This window comes from Molossus molossus, unplaced genomic scaffold (assembly GCF_014108415.1).
Source record: "Molossus molossus isolate mMolMol1 unplaced genomic scaffold, mMolMol1.p scaffold_m16_p_9, whole genome shotgun sequence".
Lineage (NCBI taxonomy): Eukaryota > Metazoa > Chordata > Mammalia > Chiroptera > Molossidae > Molossus > Molossus molossus.
The window spans coordinates 52,162,073-52,189,731 of record NW_023425403.1 but is presented as its reverse complement, the minus strand read 5'-3'; the positions used below and the strand labels follow the sequence as shown (position 1 = coordinate 52,189,731).

General features: G+C 38.0%; 1 protein-coding gene across 3 annotated transcripts in view; it reads left to right on the top strand.

Annotated features, from left to right (window-relative positions):
* Positions 1-27,659, top strand: part of FGF14 (fibroblast growth factor 14) — a 599,451-nt gene that overhangs the window by 82,835 nt on the left and 488,957 nt on the right. Inside the window, exon 1 of one of the 3 annotated variants that reach the window (XM_036250026.1) lies at positions 6,184-6,312. The exons of the other annotated variants lie outside the window; for them this stretch is intronic. The gene's annotated coding sequence lies outside the window, so the exon portion shown is untranslated. Of the gene's footprint in view, positions 1-6,183; positions 6,313-27,659 lie in introns of those variants that run through there. 3 annotated transcript variants of the gene reach the window in all.

The following is a 27,659-nucleotide window of genomic DNA, read 5'->3' as shown; positions in this document are numbered from 1 at the left end:
TGGCCAAATGCTTGATTCTTCCCTGAACAGTGCTACTGTGGGATTGCAAAGTACTTACTGTGCATTAAGGTAGTTTCTGCTTTTTCACATTCATGAAAGAGTGTAATGTGATATATAACAGTTTAAAAAAATATTCTGGGATATTGTAAAAGGGAGTAATTTGCTAGAAATATAAGAAGAGAGAAATAAAGCTTTAAAAAATCTGTGTTAGGCCCACTGCCTGGCTGTATTTGAGGTCTTACCTAGTTTATTCCAGGCCTGGGGTTCTCCCTAAGGTACATAAGGCCGAAGCTAATATATTTTAGAGGCATAATATTTGGGACAGAAATATCCAACTCTGGTTTTATGATATTCTGGGGGATCTTCAGCTATTTCAAAGGGGATTATAAAATATCTCAAAAGAAAATGAATCTTAAATTTACTTTAATTTAATAAACCAATATATACATTGAATTCTCTTTGCTGCACGGGTGGGGTCTGACCTGCACTGTGCTGTGCACCAGGGACTTAAAGATAAATGGTTCACAGTGCCAGCCCTCGGGAAGCTTAGTCAAATAAAACAGACCTGCACAGAAGGCAGTGAAATGTTACAGGTTCTGCTTACAGGGGAGGGGGTTCATGTGACAGTTTTTGAACTTAAAGTAGAAATTTAGAGGATTGCTCGAGTCTTCTCTGCTCTGTCAGGATGTGGGCTGGGAGGCACAGTGGAAGTGTGCTCTCTGATGTCCATCTAAGTGCCACTGATCTAGAGCAATCTGTGTTTTATTGAAACGGTCCTGAAAATTTGTAAAAAGGGAGAATAGCAGGTGTAATGATATTCTCTCTTCACCACTGATTTCATTGACCTATTTATTATAGAAGGCTTAAGTGTGTGCACTTATATATATGTATGTACAGTAGTCCTTCCTTATTTGTGGTTTTGGTGACTCCTACTCAACCACTGTTTGAAAATATTAAATGGAAAATTCCAGAAATGAACAATTTTTATGTTTTAAATTGCACATTGTCTGGGTGGTATGATGAAATCTCGAGTTGTCCCTCTCCGCTAGCCAGGGACGTGAATCATCCCTTTGTCCAGTGTATCCACACTGTAGATGCTACCCACCTTGTTCACTTAGCAGCCATTTCAGTTACCAGCTCAACTGTAGCAGCATCATATAGCTTGTGTTCAGGTAACATGTATTTTACTTAATAATGGCCCTAAAGCACTAGAGGAGTGATGCTGGCCATTCGGGTATGCCAAAGAAAAGCCATAGTGTGTTTGCTTTAGGTGAAAAGGTGAGTATAGTACAATAAAATATTTTGAGAGAGAGAGAGAGACCATAGTCATATATCTTGTATTATTGTATATTGTTATAATCGTTCTATTTTATTATTAGTTATCGTTACTGATCTCTTTGCTGATTTATAAATCAGACTATCATAGGCTTGTATGTATAGGAAGAAACAGTAGACAGAGGGTTTGGTACTATTTGTGGCTTCAGGCATTCACTGGGGGTTTTGGAATGTATCCCCTGTAGATAAGGGGGACCTACTGTGTAAGTTTGTATGTGTATGCATGTATGTGTATTGTTTGGTGTTATATGTTATGTAATAGCTAGTAATGTATAAATTATATATAAAAATAATTTTTCAGCTAAAACTAATAGAAATGTGATCAACAAAACATTCTTATTTCAGTGTTGACAAACACCAAATTCTCCTGGCAGGTGTGGCCCAGTGCAGGGCTTGGTTTCGAGTCTAGTGGGAAATCTGAGTCCATATACTCGGAATCATTTTTTTTTTTTTTTTGACAGCAGAACTGAACTTTCAGAGTAAAAACAACAACTCTGCTGTTGTCAATATTTTTTAAATAGCGACCAGCCTTTATTTACTTGTGTGTTCATCCACCCATTTATTTACCGAGTACTTCTTGAGTGTTGACTATGAATAATATTTGTGAGTTACTGGGATAATTAAACAAGGCTGCCAACTCACTCAGGGAAGGAATAGTTTTTTATTAACTGTTGGATCCTTGATCCTAGTACAGACTCTTGGAATGGAGATATTCAAGATGTGTTTGGCTGGTTCGAATGATCTGTACCGTGAAGAGTTGTGGACATGGCCTCTTCATTTCAGAAATGGATATGGCACAACTGAGGATGCGCTCAGCAGAAATGAATAATAAGTGTTTGATCAGTATAGGATGTGCCCTGCTTGATTTTTGTCTCTGATGCATGTTTTGCAAAGTCTGTGGAAAAAGAGACAGTTTCATTTGAGTAAAATATGATGATTCACAAATGGAGATGTTGATAACTTCAATGTGTAGGATCACCATGCCAGGCAAACCGTAATGCTGCTAATCGACTTTGACTCAAGATAGATTCTCTATTATTGTTCAAGCAGTAGAAAGATATTTCACTCCCCCCCGCCTCCACCCCCAGTTGACCTCTCAGAAGATGAGCCATTTCCCTTTAATAAGGGATTCTTCATGCCAGTGGCCTGCATGGCACATGGAATATTTCCTTAAATGGGACAAACATCTTGGTATGTGCATGTTGGCTGTGTCTTTCTGCCTCAATCTGGCAAAGCTGTTATGTAATTGCTGCATTTTTCTTGCTTGAGTGGTGGTGGAAACCAGGTTTGGTGGGTTTCAGAGAAAAGAACTGGCATTCAATAAATCCTTGTTTTTTATGTCTTTTAAAGCTTATTCTATTTATCCAGCTTGAACGGTCATGTGTTATTTTGTGGAGGCATTTAGGAAATGGTTGGACTAATCTTGTTACTCTTCCATTTGTACTGTTGAAGAAACCACAGGAGTGACGACCATGGGCTGATTTTCCATAATTTAACCTGAACGGTTTTGGTGAATATCTCCTTTAATCCAAAGAAAAAAAAATATATATTTCTCTTTGTGTTGGTGATGGAAATAGACATTTCAAATGCCATTCTGTTATCAATTTAAAAATAAATTAGAACTAAGAATTTGAAGTGTTTTGACTCTCCCTCCCCTTTGAAATATAACTGAGGCATTTCTGAGAGAACTGCCACAGAATTTCTTGTTTGGACCAACAACTACAATTCTAACACTGAACTCACTATTTCTGTAAATCTGGGCTCTTTCTTAAATGTCAATATTTATTCGCATGTACCTTTCCCTGTGAGTGGAACACCTGTCCCTCAACGCTGATGATAAACTTTCACTCATCTTTCAAGATTAAGATCAAATGTTACCTTCCAGGTCTCAGACAGTTTCTTAGTTCTCTGCTTCTGTTGTAATTTTAAACAGACCAAGCACATACCTGTAATTTGACTACTTACACGCTGGCCTCCTCTGCCTGCTAATTCTTTCAGGTTCAGGTGTGTGTTTTATGCTGGCTCATACCTTCAAGGCTTAGTGCCCTGTACACAGTTGAGGTTCAATACATTGTCGAATGTGTTGCTGGTTAGATCCATTGGAGCCTTGCTTGATATTTCCTTTCTCCTTTCTCCTTGGAGAACCGTAAGACTATCAGTATTCTGAAGGTGCTCTATTGTCCTTGAACTAAATCTAAATTTGCTTCTGTAGCTATGGCCCAGGAAGGGACAGGCAGTCATATGGCCAAAAAGAGGGACTCCCTTGTCTTTCTCAGGTTTCATCTCCTCTCTACTCAAGTACCATCTTTTTATCTTATTTATTTATTTGTTTATTTGAGACAGTGGAAGGGAGGGAAGGAGCATGAGAGAAAGAGAGAGAGAGAGAGAGAGAGAGAGAGAGAGAGAGAGAGAGAGAAACATCAATGTGAGAGAAACACATTGATTGTTTGCCTCCCACGCAACCCCAACTGGGGCCGGGGATGGAACCTGCAACCCAGGCACATGCCCTTGACTGAGAATTGAACCTGTGACCCTTTGGTCCTCGGGCCAATGGGCCAGTGCTCTACCGGCTGAGCCAAACCAGCCAGGGCAAGCTACCATCTTCTTAATGAGCCCTGAAGGGCTGTATTCAGAGACCAGAGCCAGCCCTTTTATGTAAGGGCTAATTTTTTATTCTCTATATGTTTCTGAGGACATTGTTTCCCCCAAAAAATCAACAATGGCTTTCTGCTATCAACCTGTGCCTGAAAGGGAAACTATACACCTTTGAGTATAAATAACCATGGCTATATTATTCCCAGGGCCAGCACTGAGTGTCTTTATTGGTTTCAAGTATTGAGAAGGTAGTTAGAACATCTAAGAGCACTGAGATTAATAGTGAAATGACAAACTTCTGGCAATTAGTGTTTGTGGGAGATAGTTTTTGGTGGGTTTGATTTGTTAAGGAATATGCAGACATTGGAAATCATTGGGCTGAATTTCAGTATTATATATTCTTTTAAATAAGATATTTTTGGTGATTTTGGGTAACTACTGAATTTCTCCATTGGTAAACAGTGATGAATATTAGTCTACAAAGTTTGTTGTAAGAATTGAATGAGACTATGACGCCTCTTTGAAAACAAAATATTAGTAGCTTGCTATTATAACTTCTCTCCCATTTAAGATATTTTTTTCTCTCTTTCATTATAAAGAATGGACAATTGGAGTTTACCTTGTCTTGTACATTGTTTGTTATATAATACAGTGGAAGTTTGAGGAGTACTAAAAAGAGGGCAGTCATCATTCTCTAAATCACAGGCAACCTCAGAGGGGACAGAGGCCTGTATTTAGCAGATGAGGAACAGAAACTCAGAGGCTGTAACTAAGCCAAACAGCCTTTAGCAGCACAACTAAACGAAAACTCAGGTCACTTGGTTCCTGATTCAAATTTCATTAACCCATAAATATGAAATGGTAAAATATGGTTCAGACTTTGCAATATAGAAGTGAAAGCCCCCCCCCTTCTCAGTGAAAGCTATCTTGTGTGAGCAATATTAAACACATCTTGAAAAATATCAGACCCTATTTATACTTAAACCTTGTTTCTGTTTGGTTTACCTCAATACATGGAAGAAAGTTTTTAGCACACAGTACAGTTTCTGCTTATTCTTATGTTTTATTTGAGAAATGTGATATATATATGTTATGTTTTTCTAAGAAATAGGAAGAGAAAGGGATACCTTGTTCTGCTGTCATCTTTGATCACAGATAGCTGAGAAGAGTATTTGTAGCTGTGCTTTAGAATGGCCCAGGCTTTTTTCATTTTAAATAGAATGTGTCATACACGTTTAAATGCTTTGCTTTGCCTACGCCGGAGTTTCTTTTGCTTACCCTACCCCCCAACCCTCTCCTTTCTACAGCTTTATTTTTGGTTATTGGTAGTTTAACAGTACTTCTGAATTGTAATGATGGTGTTTTTCCATACCTCCAACCTGTCCCAAATTCATGAGGTGACTTTTAAATTGGCCAGATTCAGCTGTGGGAAAGTACGGACACTTGCCAGCAGGGGCATTGTAGTTCAAAACACGTTTTTTTGTTTTTTGTTTTTTGTTTCTGGGAAGAATGATTGACAAACCTTAGTTTTGCTTTAAGAGCTCACATAGAAAAGATTTTTCTTCAGCATTAATCAGATAACTGTACCTAGTAGATCATAAAGCTCAACTCTCCAGGGCCCAGAAACCAGGGCAAGAGAAACTCCTAATGCAAAGTGATCTGTTCATGACCTTCTTAGAAAAGAACATCTCAGTTCTCCCTAAGGGGTGCATTTTCAAATGCATCTCTCCTCATGCCCTTAAGAATTAACCTCATCCCTTGGACCACACCACGTAATGAATGGGAGACACTGAATGAAGATACAATTAGAGCAGCTAGCCTTTTTAAATGGCTGACCAAATCTTTTCTGAAGTGTGTGTGTGTGTGTGTGTGTGTGTGTGTGTGTGTACAAGTGAACAGAAGTGGGCCATATGGGACACAGCTGGTAATATCAATAGAGGTAATGCTGGCAGAGTAGAAGGACATAGACTTGAATTAGGTCATGCCCTGGATGCAGCTCTCAGCTCCTGAAGATGGGACGCTGGCAGTCACTTCCTGCCCCTGAGGGAGAACAATCTGGTCTAGCATCTGGCCCAGAATGATTGGTTAACTCCTGAGAGAAGGAACTTCAGGTCTGGTGGAGGCCAAGCTTCCTTTACCAGGATTTCAGGGCTTGTTAATTCACATATAGAGGAAGGGGGCATTTTTTTTTTTTAAACATTTAAAACAACAATGATAACAAAAAAAGAAGGGAGGTTTTACTTCTCATGTTAATCTATCTCCTGGCCTAAAAAGATACTTTTCTGTCCCTTGTGGGCACAGACTCTGAAGGCATATGCAACAAAGATACATGTGGAGCACAGCTCATACTCAGAGAGAAAGACTCCACAGTAATTTTAAAAAGTAAACTCTCTTCGCCTTTAATATTTATCAGCTCCTCAAGGTCACATCTGTCTTTAATGTTCTAGGAATTTGTCCATTAGGATTTTTTACTTTTTGTAGTTGGTAATCCAAATAAAGACTATAAATCAAAAATAGACTCTGAGGAAAGGGAAAGGGTGTATGTGTGTGTGTGTGTGTGTGTGTGTGTGTGTGTGTGTGTTTCACTTTAACCAAGACCAAACTGGGCACAAATAGAACTATGTGCCATTTATCCTTCTTTTTATCTTTTGGGCTTGTTAGAGTTAAAGCCCTTCAAGGTCTTATCAATTAAAAGTTATGCCATTTAAAGGTAAACTGATTCCAGACTCACAGAGCTAGAATGAAGCAAACTTCTTATTTCGTAGGGTAAGAAAATTAGTCCTAAATTGTGGGCAGTGAGTACCTTTTATATTTTGTGAGAGATATTTATGCATGGGTTAAAAAGTGAAAGGTCAGGGAGACCTTATCAATGGTTTTCACTGAATGCTAGATTCAGATTTCAATGGTTCAAGAATTACTGAGATTCAAAGTCTAAACTAAATTCATGCTGAAGATTCAGAGGACCCTGACATCATATATAAAGTAGAGCAGGGAATGAACTGAGATATGTGCTCTGAGAAGATTGTTATTATTTAATTCTGCATAATTTTTATAATCCCCTTTATAGATGAATATGCAGTTGCAGCATCTCTTGCATTATTGTAATAGACAGCATGAGTTTTAGCATTCTGTTTAGTAAACCTGTCAGTGCTCTCTCTATTTCTGCAGTTTACTATTGAATTTACTTTCTTATGACTCTGTGCTTTGTGCCCAAACTGCATGATTCTTCTGTACAAGAAAAAATTACTCATGGGTATTAAAATGCAAGTTTCTCCCTCTCTTTGATTTATTCCTAGCAAGACCTGGGCAGAATCCCCTTTCCTCTCTGGTATTGCAGAGTGGGCTCTGAAACTGCCTTTCCCAGGGCTGCCAAGTACAGGCAGATAGTCCTGTCTTTTCAACTGGTTAAGCGAATGCCTTTACCTAGCTGATCAAAGCATCGGGTTTGGAAGAGTTCCAGGGCCTCCTTTGTGCTTGTAGGAAACCGTGGTAGCGTTTCCAGGAGCGCCGTGTGTTCAGTGAGTTTGGTGCAGTGCAGCAAGCTTGTGTAACAGCTCCCTGATGAAGCTGGGGCCAGCTCATCACTCCACTCGAGAGAGTGGGAAGCACTCATTTCTGTGCGAGGGGATGCGTGTGTATTATATGTATGTATGCATTTGTGTGGGTGCATGTTTACTTTTCTTTAAATCCCATTAACCAAGTGTCAAGTACATCTGCGGTTACTTACTTAGCAAGGTTACTATTTTTGGTGTCCCATTTTTATTCAGGTCTTGGAAAATTCACTATATTTTTGCTGATACTTCGGAGTGCTCTCCTTTTCCAGGATCTTTAAAAAAAATATATTAGAAACCTTCTTAGTTCATATATGAGTGGCTCTGGGGTTTGGATATCTGCCATCTTCTATCCCTGGTACCACCCCTGGTACTTCAGTCTGCTGTTTAGCGCACTGCCTGACTCTAGATTTTCTTCTTGCACAAGGACAAAAATTAGAACTAGGAAGATATTTGATATTTTGCAGATCTATCTTTGATTTTACAAATGAGGACATAGAGGTTACAAGTGAAATGACTTGTTCAAGGTCACTCAGGTATAACTCAGACCTGCTGACTTACTGCAGTTCAGTTTGTTTGTTTTTTTCGGACATAATTGCATTTAATTTTTCTAGAAGAGTATGAGAAGTTGATTGAATTTCCCTACATATGTTCTACAAATTTTGTTAGGGTCATAGCTATTAAGCAACAGATCACTGAAGCTCTTTTAACTTCTTTTGAATTATAAGGTGGAAATCAGTATACTCAGGTAAATTATACCTGTTTGGATGTTCTTTAATGCTCATTATATTGATTTGCACATCATAGGTACTCGGGAGATGTTCATTAATCATTTTGTAATCATGTGGGGAGGTGACTGAAGTTTTTGTTGTTGTTGTTAAATACACAAATATTCTCAATTGTTGACTTGGGATATGTAAAGCGCACCCTCAACTAAAAACAGGGAGGATCTCAAATGTCCTCTGGGAGAGATCTGTCTTGATTCAACTGTTTGGAAAGCTTTTAACTAAAATACTCTGCTGATGATTATTCAGAAAAAGACATCCTCAAGAAACTACTGGCCCCACCTTCCTGGGTTTCTCCAGAACACATTGGATGATTAAGAGGGTCTGTTCTGGGGTCAGTTCCAACTTTAGCTGTGTGTTTGTTGTGAGACACTGAACAAGTTATTGAGCCTTTGTAAGTCACAGGTTTCTTATCTGTAAAATGAAGTGCTGTTGGGACAGTAGTGATCAAATGAATGGAAATGCTTGGCCACGGATCTGGAACACAGCGTGCTCCTGGTAAATGCTTGCTCCTATTAGACAGATGCTATGGGAATTAAGTGATTGCTGTGTGTGTGACCTTAGCACATTACTTACATTCTTTGTGCCTCAGTTCCCTCATCTGTAAAATGGGGATGGTGACAGTAGCTACCTTGTAAGGTTGTTGTGAAGATTAATCAGTACACATGACATGCTTAGGATAATGCCTATCACCTACTAATGTACATATACATATGCTAAAAATATTAGTGATCACTACTGCTATGTAAAGCACTTAATGTGCTAACTAGTATATAGTGTTTATTAAGTAAACAGCAGCTCTTCTTATTATTTACTCTTTCTTCCCTTTTAGAAGAACTGGTCTATAAAAAATAACTGGGATCATTGTAACAACATTTTTGGAACTTGAACAGTATTTATTTTTATAAAACTAAGCTATAAGCCTGTATTTATAACTCAACTTTTAAGTTAAAAATAGAATGTGTTGGTGTGTTAGTTTTTTATTACTACTGTAACATAGTACCACAAATTTAGTCATATATAACAAAATAAATTTACTATCTTATAATTCAGTGCCATGTGGGTCTCATATGGCTAAAATTAAGGTGTCAACCCACCGGAATCCTATTTTTTGGTAGGTGCCCCTAGCAGGAACCGAACCAAGGGCTCTCTGGTCCGCAGGCCTATGCTCCAACTGCTGAGCCAAACTGGCCTGGGCTGGAATCCTTTCTTAAGGCTCATTTAGATGTTGGCAGAATTCAATTCCATGTAGTTGTAGGATCCTTCATTTGACTATCAGCCTAGGGCCTCCATTGGCATCTGGTGGCCTCTCTCTGGCCCTTGCATATCGACCCCTACCTCTCAGAACCAGTTACAGGGACCAAATCCATCCCATGACCATAGCTAGGATATGTTATCTGCCTTTAATGACACATGTGATTAAATTGGAGCCATAAGGATCATCCAGGCTATCGTCCCTAACCTCAAGGTTCTTAACCGTTATCACATGTGCACAGGTTCTGGAGATAAGGATTTGGATGTCTTTGGGAGGAGGCATTATTTTGCATATCCCAGTTAGAATACAAAAAGTGGCTCTGGCCTATGAACCTGATTAGTTGTGGATAGTTCAAAATATACATACTGTGAGCTCCAAATTTCATTGTTCAAAAGGTGAAAAAGCCTGAACACCTTGATAGAAGATGTGTTGATTTCTCTCTTCTTTCTTTTGGTCTTATGGGCCCTTAGGGAGACATGTTTATTTGCTGATTACTATTTTAGAAGTATTTCTGGCAAACAGTGTGTCTTATTTTGTAGAAGCTTCAGATTTGTGGCATAGGGTCCACTCTTGCCTTGTTGAAAGGCGACTGTCCTTTCCACTTACAGATCTAGCTCAAATGTCATTGTTTTTTGTCATGCCACATTTTCTGTTCAGTCATTCTATCCCCTACATTTTCCAGAATTTAAGATTCTTTTCTTTGTTTTTCCCACCATCATTTGTCTTTTCTCGGTCATGACGTGTTTTCTTTGCTCTGTGGTTGTCTATGTACATGCCTGGGTCCCCTGCTGCACTGTCAGCTCCTTCACAGCCAGCATTGTTCCTTCAACTGCTTTGTATCCTTAGCACCTAATACAGTGCCTTATAGAGATAAACAAGCACTGTGTGTTGGTTGTATTTCAGTGCGCTGATTGGAAGACCAGTATTTGTCTAATCTGTCACTTAACAGTTATCTATTGGCCAAACACAGGATGCAAAACTTGGGACCAGAGGCAGAGCCATAAATAGACACAATTCTAGTAACCTAGGGGTTTGTAGCCTAATTTCCAGGGAAGCATCAAAGTGGTACATCTTTGATAAGATGAGTTGTACATCCACCATGAAGAGATGAATGCTAAAAGCTTTATTTGAGGTCAAGAAAGGCCATTGAAATGATTTAACTTTTGTCTCCTAGATGCTTTTCCAGAACTTCAAAACAGAGACCAAATATTATTTCAGGCATTCTATCTTCAGTTTCATATTTATAAAGCTTTTATTTCTGTATCATGTGATATGTCAAGACCTGGGTAAATAATGGCAATATTAGATGCCTCTACTTGAATATCTTATATTGATTGCAATTGGCAATTTGAATTTATTTGGCTCAGGTTGCTCTCTTTAACATCCATCCAAGGAGAATCAATCTTGTACCTCAGACAACAGAAGGATCAGTTGAGAGTGACTGATGTTCAGATTTCTAATTAGTTACCTAAAGCAAACTTATATAAGACAGTACAATAAGTATACAGATCTAACTGCAATGCCATTCTGGTATTAATGCCAAGCTTTTAACCTTAAGGAGAATGTTTCTGTCTTGTTCCTGATCTTGATATTTTCTTTTTCGTCATGGCCTGGCATTGTCTTTGATCTTCTGTTTCTGTCCTAGACAATCGACATTTGATTGGTTATTATTATAGTTTAAATCAAGGTTAGTGCATTAACAGCAGAAAATTATGTTTCTTAATGTTTCTCAGAGTTTAGAGTTTAAAGTTCAAAGTCTTTGGAGCTCTATATTCTGTAATTTAAGCTATTTGTGCTATTACATAAATTTATTGAAATGCTGACATTTAGGGCTCTACTGAAGGTCAGGAAAAGTTGGCTAATACTCTATTTTAAACTCATAATCAAAACTCTAAGCTCTGTAAAAAGACAAATTCATATTTTATTTTTTTAAGGTATCACATACATTTCAACACTGAGTTGTTCTAGGGCTCATGACTTTTTTAGTTTACTTTCCTTTTCAAATAGATTTTGCATGCATGTTGTTTTAGTTATCTTTTGCTGTATAACACATTATCCTAAAACTCAGCAACTTCAATCAAGAATAAACATTTATCATTTTACATAGTTTCTGTGGGTCAGGAATTAGGGAGGGTGTTAGCTGTATAGTTCTAGCTCAGGGTCTTTCATGAGGTAGCAGTTAAGATGTTGGCTGAGGATGCAGTCATCTGAAGACTGACTGGGGCTGGGGAATCTTTTTCCAAATACATGGATAGCAAGTTAGTGCTGTCTGTTGGCAGGAGGCCTGAGTTCCTTCTACCTGGACTTCTACATAGGGCTGTTCTCATGAGATGATCTCTGACTTCCTCCAGTTTGAATGATCTGAGAGTATAAGGCAAACCCCACAATGTCCTTTAAGACAGCCTCCGCCGCACAGGTCTGCTCTATTCAACATGGGAGGCAGCTATGAGAATGCAAATACCCAGAGGCAAGAATCACTGGAGGCCTTTTGGAGGCAGGCTATCACACACCTGTTTCTCTTTCTTTTTCTTTAAGCCTAACTAGCTGTGTAACTGCTGATTTTGCATATGTAGAAAATGTAATATAAATTTATTAGGCTTGAATAGAGAACCCATGTCAGGTAAAACATCAAGAGCTAGTAAGAACATTGGGTTATCAGTATTTGAGAGTAGGGCTGGATTCAGAATTAGAGTAGCAGTAGGAATCTGGGTCAGGAAGACAAGTTCAGAAAAGAGTAGGTATTAAACAAAGCATACCTCAGGGTAAATGCCTCCTTTGATCAAGGGAGTTTGTGGAGTGAGATAGGAAGACAGGACTCTGGGGAACAGATTCCAGAGAGGAGGGCAAAGAACACACTTTGCTATAATGTCCTTAGAGAGGATATTTAATCGAGTGAGTTTTTCTAGTTTGTGCATATGGTGATGGTGAATAGGATTCAGTAGTGTCTTTGCAAATAGATTTCAACAGCTTGAGCAAACAAAGACCAACTAGCTTTTTGGAGCTAAACTGAAGGTGTGCTAATTCCAAAATTACAGCAGTGGTCCCTCCATTCAGCAAGGTAGGAAATGAAGTTATACTCAATGTCTAAAATCTCTGTTGGAAAATGTGGTGCCTAGCAGTCAACACAGATTTTGGAATTTGATGTCATTTAGTGTTTTGCCTACTGTGTGGAGTTTTATTTTAATGACACTAATTGCTGATGTTTATTAAGTGTTTAATGCACACTAAGAATTTATCCAAGCAACACAGCTAAGAGATGTTCAGAGTCAATTTAGAAAAGTAATGGGCTGTGATATGAAACAAGCTTGAATATTAGTCTCAAGTCCTCTACGTACTGGCTCTGGGACTTTGGGTGAGTTACTCGACCTTCCTAAGCCTTAATTTCCTCATCTGTAAAATTGGGGATTAAAAAGACCTCAAACAAAGATTGTTGTGAAGGTTAGTAAGACAATACATGTGAAGCATTTAATATGCCTGACAGTGAACACTCAGTAATGTTAATTCTTATTATTTACATAAATATCCTTTCACAAAATTTAATTCATTTGTTTATTCAACAATTATTTATTGAATTTCTTTTATATGGATTCTGGGGAACAGTAATGAATAAAACAGTTAAGATCCCTATCATCATGGTATTGTGCATATAGCCATAAAGTAGGCACAAAAGTATAAATCATTTAAGTTCATGATAAATTCTGTAAAGAAAATAAAACTGAGAGGGATAAAAGAAAGTGCTATATTTTGGAACAGGATGCTATTTTATATAGTGTTATCAAGGGAATCCTCACTGACATTTTCCAGGAGGACTAAACTAAGTGAGAGAGAGTTATGCAGGTATCTGAGAAGACATTTTAAGCAAAAGGAGCTGCAGGTGCAAAGATCCTCAGGTGGGGGCATGCCTGGCATGCTGATAACATCAAAGATGCCAGGAGGAGGGAGGGTGTGGTATGGGATGATATCAGAGAGGCAGTGGAAGGTCAACTCATTTAGGATTCTGTGAGTCCTAGTAAGGAGTTTGCCTTTAACTCCTAGAGGATAGGAAGACATTGGAGGGTTTTGACTTACATTTTATCGGGATCACTCTAGCTATTGTTTTGGAATAGACTTCAGGGGCCAGAGTTAAAATCTGATATTATGAAATGGTCCAGGCACACAATAATGGTTGCTTGGACCAGGGGATTCTTGGCAGAGGTGTTCGAAAAGAGGTCAGATTTCTGTGCATTACTGAAAGTAGTGTTGAGGAGAAGTCCCAAGTTTGTTGGCCTGAGCACCTGGAAAGATGGAGGTATCTATTGGGATGGGGGAATTTGGGAGAGGATGTTGGGGCACTCGGATTTGAAGTCTGGTTTCAGACATGCTAGGTTGAGAAGCATTTTACAGACATTGAAGTGGAAATGGCAAGTAGAAAATTGGAGTGAGTCTGGAATTCAGGGGACAGGGTGGCAAGTTGGAGGCTTAAATTTGGGAGATGTAAGTGGTTGGTTACTTAAAACAGTGCAGATGGAGAAGAGGAATGGTGTGAGGATGAGCCAATGTTTATAGAACACATCTGAGGAAGAACCTCTGTTCTGAGGACTAAGAAAGCAGAATCCCTGAAGACATAGGAAAGAAGAGTTTCAAGAAAGAGAGAGAGAGATCAGTTATATGCGAGGATGCTAATATATCAAGTGAGATAATAGCTCAGAATTAACCATTAAGATATCTGCAGCATGGTGAATGGTCACTCCATTTGATCCTATGCAAAAACCATGAAAAATTCTGGATATACTATTCTGAAAGCTTTTTGAATTCTCCATGAGCTGGCAAGAAAGCAAAGATTACTCAGGAGAAAAACAGCTCTGGAATGCTCTTGAGTAGTCAGCATGGGAGGGGGTCTGGGGTATAAATGGAGGAGGCTTTATATAAAAGTTTGGACGTTTCAGCAGAAGTAACAGGAAGGAATATAGCCTGCCTGGGCACAGATGTAGGTGGTTAGAAGATGTAGTTGGAACGTGTAGTCCTCCTCTGATAATTTCCTTTTTCTCAGTGACATCTGCAGCGAAGCCATCAGCCGAGAGTCAAGGTGGAGGAGAGTACTGGAGTTTCGAGAATAAAGGAAGTATAAAATAATCTCTGGAGAATATTGAAAAATGGACTCGCAGCATTCACCACCCAGCATTAACTTGATAGCAGTCATGAATTTTAAGGGTAGTGTGCCATGGAAACCGTGTTTTTCTGCAGTTATATTCAGCTGCATGGGTACAGGTGTGGAGTAGGTTTTACTGGTAAGTCAAAGTGAAAAGTATCAAGGTAGGGAGGGGTGATTATGATGATGCACCATGAACTCTAAAGGGGTAGGGTGAGAGGAGAGGCAGAAAGAAGATGAGGGAAGCATAAAACTCAAAGCCTTCAGTTTTTTTTATTTTGCCATTGATTAGGATCTACCTCGTTTATTACTGTATATTTCTCTCTCCCTCCACCAGTTGCTTACAAGCCCAATGTCTCATTCTTTGATGTTTCCAGCATACTCTGTAGCAGTTTCTTTTTCTCCAAAACGTGAAATCCATATCAGTCAATTGAATTTTCATATTTTTCTTGGTCATTATACATCAGTTATATTATGTGAACTTTTATTGAAAACTCTTTTTAACAAGTCAAGTCTATATGAATATTTATAAGGAACCATTCTGCTCCGAAGTGCTACTTTTGATTATAGATGTAACAGCACATCTAAGGTAAATTAGATTTTGGACAATATGGTCAATTTTGTCATTATGTAGATGGATGAAACTGAATATTTTAATAAAGTATTTGGCCTGAACCATTTGGTTTGACCCACATACATTTAATCAAATTGACCTAACACTTGCCAGTTCCCATGTTATTTTTAGGAGAGCTTAGAAGATGGGGGAAAAAAGGCCATTACTTAAACAAATCTTTATAATGGTTATCAATTTGAAATTTTATTAGGGGTGTGTGTGTGTGTGTGTGTGTGTGTGTGTGTGTGTGTATTGCTAGGAGGTTGTTAGGACTGGGAAGAGAACATGGGATGTGTGTGATTACACTTAATATAAAAGACTAACACAAGTATTGTCTCGAGGTATTATACTCTATAACTTTAGTCAATGAATTTGCATTGTATATCTTCTTGTATGTGGTGCTATGCTAGGTGCTGGGGTTACAGTAATTAAAACAGACAAATAAAAAATTAAGATTCTTACTATCATGGGGTTCAAAATCCAGTTTGACTGTAAACTAGAATCCTTGTGGAGATAGAATGGGCAGATTTTGGTAACTGACTAAACCTAGGGGCATGGGGGAGAAGGTTATGGAAGGTCATACAGAAATCCTGATCTTGAGAAGGTGGTGACAGCTTTTTTAGGGAATATAAGAAGACCGGGGAAAGATGTTTACTTGGAGGATGCATGCTTTGTTGAAGGGTCCATGTGGACATTTGTATGGAACTGTCCATTGGGAATTAGGTGAAAAGGGAGAAAACATGCATGATACTGCTACAGTGTTTAGGTGGAGAGGAGGAAAATTTTGAGGAAGCAAAAATCAGGTTGTAAAGAAAAGGATGCTCATTGTTGCTGCATCTATTAAACAAGCAGCTCTGATATGCTTTATGTATATAGTTAATTTTATTTGAATATGAGGTTTGTATTTTCTTCTCAAAGCAGATTGAAATTACATGAAAATGTAGCAGGAAAGAGAAGTATATTAGGTAGCTTTAAAAATATCAGTGAAATAAAATTTAATTTCAAACATCTGAAATATGCAATACATGTACAAACAGATGTTTGTTCAAGGATAAGATAAATGAGCTTTTAAAGTTTGACTAGATTTTTGTGTTTTGTTTACGTGTTTGTTTTTCTCCCTGATGTTCCTAAAATATTACTGGGGGACGCTCACATTTTGTGTTACCCAAGTTGATGATTCTCAAAATCTGACCTTCCTTTGCCTAGGAAACTTCTGCTGTGCTGCCCAAGTCATCCTGCTACTTTCCTCATGTTGTGCTGTTAGTCTCAAGGTTAATTCTTGTGGGAAGCAGGGAAGGGGAAAGGGACTAGGAACTGTTGTCTTGCTGAGACCTTGCTTTCTGGACCTTCCCCTTCACTCGCCCCCAATCTTTCTTCTCTCATTTCCCACTCTCCTCCCCTAAGCTGGGAGAGCTGGGAGATGCCAAAACCAAGGTCATGGGTAAGAATGCAGTCAGCCCCAGCAGTTCTTTCCTTGTTTGATTTTCTTCTCCATCTCTTGCCTGCTTGCCAGCTAGTATTTCTGGCAATGGTGTGCTCATAATGGAAATATAAAAAGTCCAGCCAAACCGTGTACATGCTGAAAGTTCTATCTTTTAAATGTGCCCGTTGCTCAATCCTATCCCTAAAGGAGAGTTAGAATCCATTTAGACTCTCTTCGATTTGTTTCTCCGGTATATTTTTATAAATTCCCCATTTTTACAATTATTCCTCCAAAGCATCTTCTGGTCAAAACTACACTCATTTCTAAAAGAATGTTTGTGGTTGGGTAACTGATTTTGTAAATAGTCATTTAATTTAATTTTAGTTTTTGAATCCTTAGAGCATCTTGCTGTTCTTTTGCTTGCTTTGACTAGAATGTATTTTCTACGAATGCATGAAGAAACAGCCTTTTCACCATCTTTAAGAAAGATAGATAGATTCTATTGGGAAAGGTAAAGTATGTCTCAGTGATCTTGCTTTCAGCGTGATGTAAGAAACAGATTCACATCTAGTGTAATTGTCTGGTGCAGAATTTATTGCCTGGAAAGCAAGAGAGGAGCACATCACATTTATTCAGTTCTCATTTTCACTCTACTTAGAGTTCTTTGAAAATAGACCCACTTAATTTTCAGAAAATGATATTGTTTTCTAAGACATTGAATTAAAACAAAAACATTTTAAACTGTTTTTTTTCCTTGGGGATTTTTTCTCCAGCTTTCACATGTGCTTATCAATGTTCATCTAAGAAGGCACTTTATCAAATTTGTTTTTTAGGAGCAGCACAGTATAATTAGGCAATCACCCTTGTGTCTAGAGTCCACCAGGGACAGAAGGAGTCAGAATTACACAATGGGCTTATTATAAAATGGTGCAAAATAAAAACATGAATTTACCAGTTAAAGGAAAGACAGTCAAAATGTACTGTGAAATGTTAATGCAGGAAGGATGAAAGTAAATTGTCTTCAGTAGAATGTCTTGGTTGGTCAATTGGGATTAGAAGTAATTGGGTAATTGAAAAGATAAAATAATGATAAAGACATTAAACAGGGCAATTATTAAAAATGATACAAATGTGCCCTAAACATTTTACTTTATATTAAATATACACATGTTCATTCACAAGTACTTTGAGATATCCCTGTCATGTTTTCTATTTTTTTTTTTTATCCTCACCCGAGGATATTTTTCCATTTTTTGTACAGATAGAGGGGGAGGGAGAGAGAGAGAGAGAGTGAGAAACATCGACGTGAAGGGACACATCGAGTGGCTGCCACCCGCATGACCAACCAGGGCCGGGGACAAACTGCAACCGAAGTATGTGCCCTTAGCGGGAACTGAACCCGGGTCTCTCCGGACCGCAGGCCGACGCTCTAACCGCTGAGCCAAACTGGCCAGGGCTGTTTTCTTTGATTATGGTTGAACTCATACAAGTTTCTGCAGAAATCACACCCATGATTTATGATTTCTAATTTTGGTGTCTTTAAGTGGAGCAGAACATGAAGGATATAAGCAACCTGAGTACAGAATTCTTCTTGATTTTCATGACATTTTCCCTTAATCTTTCATGCTATAAGAACACATATTCAAAGAAGTATTTTCAGGCATTTGCCTGTATCAGGTTTTTTTTCAAATCATCCAATCTATTTTTTAATGGAAATAATAACTCTTCTTTGCAATTATACTTGTGATTTTGAAAACAATTAAATTACATAATTAAAATAATAAGTCCAACTTGTATAAATAAGATTGGAGTCCTGTGTTGGTGAGAACTGAACTGCAGCCTGGACAATCTCAGTGCATCAGGCCACGTTGTCGGCTTCCCACGGGCATTCATTGCATTCCTCTGGGAAACAGAAGACGTTTTTAAAAAGTTGGTTAACACAATTATTCTGATCCAGAGATATCAGTAAAATGAAAAGAATAGCTTTTTTTTTTTCAGTTTTAAGAAAACTTTTATTTCAGAATAGTTTTAGATTTACAGAAGATTTGCAGAGACAGTATACCTCACACCAGTTTTCCCTTAGTTAGCATCTCACATTAGTATGGTTCATTTGTTACAAGTGATGAACTAATATTGATACATTATTATTAGCAAAGTCTACATTTATTAAGATAGCATTTGTTTTTACCTTCTTTTCTGGGATCCCATCTAAGATACCATGTTATATTTAATAGTCATGTCTCTTTAGGCTTCTTTAGACTGACAGTTTTGCAAACTTTCCTTCTTTTTCATGACTCTGACAGTTTGAGGAACACTGGTAAAGTATTTTGTAGAATGTTCCTCAGTCTAGGTTTGTCTGACGTTCACCTCATGTTTAGCCTGAGATTATAGGTTTTATGAGGAAGATCCCAGAAGTGAAGTATCATTTTTATCACATCATATAAAGGGCACCTATCAATAGTATTAATATGACTTATCACTGTTGATATTGCCTTTGATCACCTGGCCCAGGTAGTTAGTAAGATTTCTCCTCTGCTGCATTTGTGTGACTTTTCTACATAAATAGTTTACTGCACTGAAATGGGAACATGTGCAGATAGGTGAATTCTTTCAACCATGTTATCTTCATGACCGAATTAGAGAATTTGGACTCTTTATGAAGAGTTGAAAGAAGTGTACTAAATTTTATCTTTGCATTCCTACTGGATTCCAGTTTTGCTGTCTTGTTTCATGTTTCTTGAGCTTTAGCCTCCAAATGAAGGAAACACAGGCTCCAGAGATGCTTTTTGGCTGTGATTTGGGTGAACAATGAAGCACTATGGTTGCACAATTATGCTTCTGCAGTTGCATTATTCAGGATTTCAAGCTCAAGACCAAATATATCATTTCTTAGTTCAGTTTTATTTGAATCTGTAGCTAGCATTTATGGCAATTAAAAACTTTTCTTACTGCTCTTGAATGCAGTTAGGAAAAATGTACTTGATAATCAGTTGGCCTTGCAGCATATCACTGGACGACCAAGGCTAATTAAGCATTGATTGACAAGTTCATTGCCCTATCTGCAGATCGGGCCTAAGATGAGAGTGGTTTCAGTGTGGTGTAAAGAGAATTTTGTGCCATTGACCTAAGCTACAAGCCGCAATGGCTCATATCTCGTACTTTATAGAAGTTGCACAAAACCTGAGAAACAATCTTTTAATAAGGAATCAGACTCCTACACTATGTCAATCTATTGAAAACATTTTAAAATAGAACACTAAGAGATCTCGAAAGCTCAGAGACCATCTGTTGCCTTTGAAGGCCTGGAGATACCATGAGGACATTACGTAAACTTTCTTTTACCTAAGTTTCTGTGACAAGAATGTGAAAACATTTCTTTTTAGAATGAAAATTCATTTACCTTGCCTAAATAACAGTGGTTTCCCAACCCTCAAAAAAAAGAACAAAAACTGGTCCTGGCCATTTAAACTTAGTCCTACATTATCAATATATATGGAAAATAGAACTGGGGTCAAATCTTTTAAAGACATCTTCTTCTGTAGCCCAAAGGCCTTTATTTTTAACTCTATCTTGTCCAGATGTGGAATTCATACATCTGTTTTCCCAATGTTTCCATCACATAGATAGTTTCAGTGTGAACTTAACCTTAGGCTGCGGAATGATGTGAAAAGCTTACTGCCCATTCAGTCATAACCGCACTGTTTCTACGTGGTTGTCTTGGTTCTCTGCTCAGTGAAGGACTATTTGCTTCCACTGATATGAGAAGCAGATGATACAAAAAATAAAAAATATGTAAAAACAGAACATATTATAGAAATTGGAAACTGGACAACAAGATTTTTAGGGTTCGTCCTGTATTTAAAAAACTTTAGATGGTTAACTTAAAAGTCAATTTTTAAAATTAATGTCATCCAGAGACTAATGGTGAAAAAACAAAACAAAAATATTTAAAAATATTTAAAAATATTTTGAATAATAATGTGTTCACATTTAAATTACTTCAGCTTTCAAGATGAGAACATTAACACAGAGCTCACTGTATGCCAGGCATTGTTCCAGGTGCTACCCCAACTCATCAATATTCCCTGACCTTAGGAGGCAGAAAAGGAACTGTGTTACAGAAAGAAGACATGATGTGATTGAGGTCATATAGCAGGGACTGAGGGAGCAGGACTTAGAACAGGCAGTCTAATGATAAACATTAAACACAATTAAATTGGGAAGGTGTCACTAATGGACTCAGGGGAAAAGAAATTGCTGTTTTGCAATTGGAAAAATAGCGGAAATCAAAAGGAGGAATGGCAAACACAGACTGACAGTACCAGTAACTACTCAAACAGGGAGCAGAGCTGATGCCTTCAAGATGTGGGAATGCCATGGCAATGAATGAATGTCCTTGAAATCAACATTTGCAATGTATTTATTTTTTAAAGTAAATATATAATTCATTGCTCATATTTAAACATATTTTTTTATAAGGCAGTCTGTAATAATCATATTCAGGATATAGAACTGATTTAAAAAAAAAAAATCTGCCTTGGAAGAAAGACCAGTGGAAGACAAAGATTAAGCAGTAGAAAAACACATTATTTTAAGAAAAGTAATTGTAAAACATTAATAGGAAAAGCATTTGGTCATATTTGATCAAATAAATAAATATATTTTCTCATCGACTTAAGTACTTTAGTTGTACCAAATCATTCATAGATTTATGCCATGATTTTTACCCAAAGAAACCACTTGTGTTATGATTACATAAAAATTGTTGTTTCCATTTGCTAATAAATATTTTTCCTGGTATTTGTGGATTTGAGTGTGTGTGTTTTTCATATTTCAGTTTTTAGGTTTCTTCTTCTATACTTCTCTCTGAATTGCTGTACCTATGACAGGTTGCATGCCCCCCCCCCCCCCCGTGAACTCTATTTGTGTATTATTGTATCCTGTGACATTTTGAATCAAATTCTGCTAACACCAAGCTGCTATCAGCAGCTGATGCCAAAAATATTCATTATAACACTTCTCAGCATGCAAGTGAGAGTACTTCAAATCGCACAGACAGTCTCCAGCTATTGTTCTTTTCTTCTTTGCATATTATACAGCAAAAAGAATGCAAAACAAAGGGATATTTATTAGAAAATGATGTCTTGGTAAACTGTTGTAAAACATGCGATTCTTTGTGAAGGTCATGTGAATTTCAGTAATGCATTATAAATAACATCTCAGAGGCCTTGTTCTCCTTCTCCTCTCTTTTCCCAAATGGTTTTCAAGTAGTATCTTTTTTTCAATCTTTGATTACATTAAGGGGAAAACTGTTTACACACCTGGCAATAAGTAATACTGTCAGCAGAGAACCATGAAATGAGATGTGCAACTTACATTTGCGTTAGATACAGAGCCCCTTTGAGTTAAAATGTTGGTCAGGACAAATGCAGTGCTTATGGTAGCTACAAGGGGGAATCAAAGGCTTTCTTCTCTAAAGGAAGACAGAAACCAAATTCATTAAATAAGATTTGTCATTTTCTAATATTGAGAGTGCCGAGCCTGAAACTATCAGTGAATTTCTCATAAGTTAATTCGTTTTGCAAGGGAATGCTGAGACTTGGTAGCCAACTGATGAGATGCCAGGATATGTCATGGCTAAGGGGAAAGAGCCTACAGTGGCATTTTTGAACACCTGACCTCCCACTTTCTGGAAGAAGAAACATCGAGGCCTGTTGACTGGGGGTAAAGAGGAGGGTAAAGAGCCCTGGCCGGTTTGGCTCAGTGGTTAGAACATCGGCCTATGGTCCCGAGAGACCTAGGTTCGGTTCCCGCTAAGGGCGTGTACCTCGGTTGCAATTTGTCCCTGACCCTGGTTGGTCGTGCGGGTGGCAGCCACTCGATGTGTCCCTTTCATGTCGATGTTTCTCTCTTTCTCTCCCTCCCACTCTATCTGAACAAAAAGTGGAAGAATGTCCTCGGGTGAAGATAAAAAAAAAAAAAGAGGAGGGGAAAGAGGGAGGCAGGGTGGTTACCAGAGATGGGAAGTTGGGGTTCTCAAGGGGACCGCAATTTCCTGATTCTTTTTCTACTGCTTGAAAAACAGGGGGATGGGGGAAGTGATAATCTTACTCCCCTTCTTCACTGACCCAGAGAGAACACTAGCAAAGGTTTAGAATTGGGTAAAGCTAATTTTCATCTCAGCTTGATGAATACATGTAAAGTGCTCCTTAAATTCATGGTTCCTGCCCTGAGTGTTGTGACTTCAGTTTAACAGAGAGGGTCAAATGTCACATGTATCAATTGGAAAGAAATCAGGGCCACTGCTATGGTCTACTGCATTCCAAAGAGAAGCCAAAACCACCCCTTGGCTCTTACTTGTCCTGCTGTTCATTATGTGGGTTAACTCCACATTTAAAAAAAACACACCAAAAATAAAACAACAATCAACAAAAACTTACTAATATAAAGATGTTTCTTATCGTGCTAAGTCTCAAGCCCATTGTTGTAGGTGAACTGATTTTTTTGGTCTAGTGTATAATGTTTTGCTGACTTTTGACCTGGACATCACAAAGTCTTATAAAACCTTAAGGGAAGAGCTAAGAATTGATGCCTATTGAGTATTTGAGTATTTGGTAGTTGTCTGATGTTGTAGTAAATACTTTTACTGATGTGCTGCCTCTTTTAAAAATAATAATCTAGTCTTGTCTGTGGAAGTTGTTTAGGATACTGATCTCACATTTTATTATTATATTCATGTTTAGGATACTGATCTCACATTTTATTATTACATTTGAAATTCTGGAAGATAATAACATGAAGGATTTACCCTCAAGAAGAATAGCACATTTAAATATCTTGCTTTGAAAATACTAAGAAATTTCCATATTTATTTTGCTCTGGAATGTATATTAGGAGATGTTTGGCAGGTAAAATGTGACTTCTTTTAAACCCTGTGAGATTTTGTCAATTCATTTAAATTCATGAAAAGCAGCGCTTTTATTAACAATAAAAAAGCCCCACAAAACGTGGACTTCCATTAGTGGAATATGATCAAGCCATTTTCAAAAATCTATTAGCAAATTTCTGGCGTGAGGAAAGAATTAAGAATGGGAGGGCTAGTTTAATATTGATCGTTGATTTGTGGTAAATCATTAAATGCAAAACAGAGGAACACATTTGCACTGGCTCTGGTCAGATGGCCATTTTGTAGCATTTGGGATTGAGCACCAGGGTTCCAAGGTCACAAGCCAGGCTGGCTGGACATCATACAACGGTGGAGTCAGCGTTAATATGCTGACTCACTGGAGTGCCTCTGAAACATTTCTCTCTGCTTTTAAGTGTTTCCAAGTTGTATTCAGAGAAGGCTGAGTGGGCTTCATGTGCGCAAACAGGAGGGGTGGCCTGGGGCCTTCTAATCCCATAGTGGTTGTCAAAACCAGAGTAAGGGAGGAGACCTGCCCAGGGACCTGTTGAATCCTTCAAAGTGCCCTGTAGCTTCTGGCTTCTGGGCTCTGTCTCTTTTGCCAGCCTCATTCTTGGGATCGTGTTTTATTCAGATTATGTCCTTGAAATTTTGCCCTCAGTCTCTCCAGTGTGGCTTGATATCATGTGGGTCCCTTAGCTTGGTGAATGATGATTATTTGTTTCTAAGAAGTTTTACTTCTCAATCCTTTTTAAAATTTATGTTTATGTATTTATTTATTTACTTTGATGAATGGATAACAAATTCTCGAGACAGGGAAGAAATAAGCTTCTTTAAGCTAATCTTAGCACCACAGTGCAACCTTCCAGACTTTTTCTGAGCATACTAACAAGTTCCTTTCTTTGCATTCACTGAGAACTCTAAATACAGTTTCTCTCCTATGAAGGGTAGGGTTAAGCCAGTGTATGAAATGTGCAAGGTGGTATTTAAAATTTGTAAATTGGAAAAGAAGAAAATGTTTAATTTGAAATTTCAATGATAGTTCACATAAGCATGTAGAAAATTCATACGGTTATTTTGAGTTACTTGGTACTTAAATAATTTCAACAGTTTATATAGCTAAATACTTAAGAGAGTCTATGTTAATTACTCTTTTCAGCAAAAGTATCTTTTTATTGCTTTTAGAGTTATGCACAAGAACACATGCAGCTAAAATAAATATTGTGCTTAATTCAATGATCTCCTTTGTCTTGCTTTTTAAAAATTTCATGTTAAAGTTATACAAAGTGAAAAAGAATAACATTGTTTTCTAAAATATTACTGGTTATATAGCATATTTGATTTCTGTAGTGTTGTATGTTCCACTAAAGGACAATTGCAAACTACATAGGTTTGCACAGGGCTGTCAAACATCCAGCTGTCACCAAGACAGGGTTATTCTCTGCTGCTGATGTGCTGTCTCTAGGGTACTGTTGCTCTGGCAAGAGCTGGTGACATCTGCACAGGTGAAACAATTGTGTGATATAAAGAAGGATGTAGAAGGACAAGGCAGTAACACTGCTAGGCAAGGGTGACTTGGCCTTGGATCTAGCTCAAGGTTGTACCCTTATCACTCACTCAGACATAGTTCAAGACTACAGCCAGGTTTTGTATTTGCAGAGGGACACAGTGCTACATCGAGGCTGGGCTCAGGCACAGCACAATAATTTAATGGAAAAATTGGTTGTTGGCATCAGAACAAAGTAGATCAGGTCCAGAGGGCCTAAGATGAGGTGTTCCTCTGAGCTTTAAGGGTGGTTGACTATTGCATCCAGAGGCTGGGCTGGGAAGGGAGCAGCTGTTACAATTTTAATAACGTATCATGTGGCCTATTACCATTTTACTTATTTAACTGAACCTCCCTTTGACAATTAAGTCACTTTTTAAATATCCTGAACTTAATGGAAATTAAGACTAGCATATTCTGACCAAGAGAGAGAGAGAGAGAGAGAGAGAGAGAGAGAGAGAGAGAGAAAATAAAAGGGTACAAAAAATTCTCTCACGCATAAATGTTAGCCATGATGTTAAGAGAACTATAAATTATTCAGCAGTGATTTATCCAAGGAACATGTGTTGAGCATCTGCAGTGCACAGAGAATGGTTTAAAGCTTGCACCTATGTTGGCAAATGAAAGGTGACCCAGAATCTGTCCTTATGGGTCTTCTCATCTAATGTAGGGTCAGCAAATTGTAACCCATGGGTTAAATCAACTGTCAGCTGTTTGTTGTACCACTCACAAGCTAAGACTGAAAAAATACACATAAAAAGAAACTAGTAATTTGCGATATGTGAAAAATGATGTAAATTCAAATTTAGGATATTAAAATAAAGTCCACTGGGACATAGTCACCCTCATTCATTTACGTATTGCTTGTGGCAGTTTTCACATTGCAGTGACCAGCTTGAGTAATCCGGGAGCTTTTGGCCCATGAAGCTTAAAATATTTAATGTCTGACTGTTTACCAAAAAGAATTTGTTAATGGGTTTTCTAATCGGTTAGAAAGACATCACAAAAAGATGATCACACCATTAAAATAGTTATGTAATGAATGCTGGGCAAGAAGGGTGTATAAACACCTGAATGTCTTCTAATGTGATATAGAAATGATGCTAGGCAGCCCCACATTGACATCAATGTCTTCCTCACTTTTTGTTTAATTCTTTTTTTTAATTTTTTTTTATTTTTATTTTTTATCCTCACCCGAGGACATTTTTCCATTTTTTGTACAGATAGAGAGGGAGGGAGAGAGAGGAAGGGAGAGAGAGAGAGAAACATCGACGTGAAGGGACACATCCAGTGGCTGCCATCCGCACGACCAACCAGGGCCGGGGACAAACTGCAACCGAAGTACGTGCCCCTGAGAACCGAACCTGGGTCTCTCCGGACCGCAGGCCGACGCTCTAACCTCTGAGCCAAACCGGCCAGGGCTTGTTTAATTCTTTATCGGGTTCAAAAGAGACCACACACACTGAAGGTGTGGTGAACAAATTGTAATTGGTAACGCAATTCTAGTAATACTAGGTGTTCTGGAGTTTTTGACTGAATCTCTTTTGGTGTTTAAGATTTGTAAGGCAAAAGGGCCAGAAATAACTTTATTAACATTCTGTAATGCTTAGATGTTCATTGGCTAACTTTGGCACTAATTGGCACTGCAATTGAAAAAGAAAAGTGAAAAATTCAGAGCACAGAAAAAATGTACAAGGATACACATTTTTCCAAATGAGAAAAGATACCACTTGTACAGATATATGAAATGATAAAAATCTATTTTTACTCCATAAATAAGCAAAAAGTTCTCATTTTTGTGTTATTAAGTGACTATTTAAATTTTATGAGAATACTTTTTTTCTGAGGGATTCACAGTACTTTTATTTGTTTTTGTTGTTAATTTTCACCCAAGGATATTTTTCCATTGATTTTTTAGATAGAGTGAGTGTAAGGAAGGGAGGGATGAGGAGAGAGCTAGAAAGAAACATCAATGAGAGAGACACATTGAATGGTTGCCTCCTGCATGACCCCTACCAGGGCCGGGGATCAAACCTGCAACCCAGGTATGTGCCCTTGACTGGTCAAACCCTCGACCTTCCTGTCCTTGGGCTGATGCTGTAACCGGTGAGGCAAACTGGCCATGGCCAATACATTTTTTTTAATTAAAAAAATTTATTGATTGATTTTAAAAAGAGAGAAAGGAAGGGAGAAAGAGTACGAGTGTGCACAAGAGAAGATTTGATTTGTTGTTCCGATTCTTTATGCATTCATATGCCCTGACTGGAGATTGAACCTGCAACTATGGCATATTGGGATTCTTCTCTAACCAATTGTTCTATCTGGCAAGGGCCTCAAAGTACTTAAAATTAAAAAAAAATATTGAATTTATTGGGGTTACATTGGTTAAATAGGTTTCAAGTGTATAATTCTTTAACACATCATCTATGCATTGTTTTGTGTGTTCACCCCTCATAGTCTGGTCTCCTTCCCTCACCATTTGTCCTTCTTCTACCTTCCCCAACCCCCTTCTCTTTGGTAATCA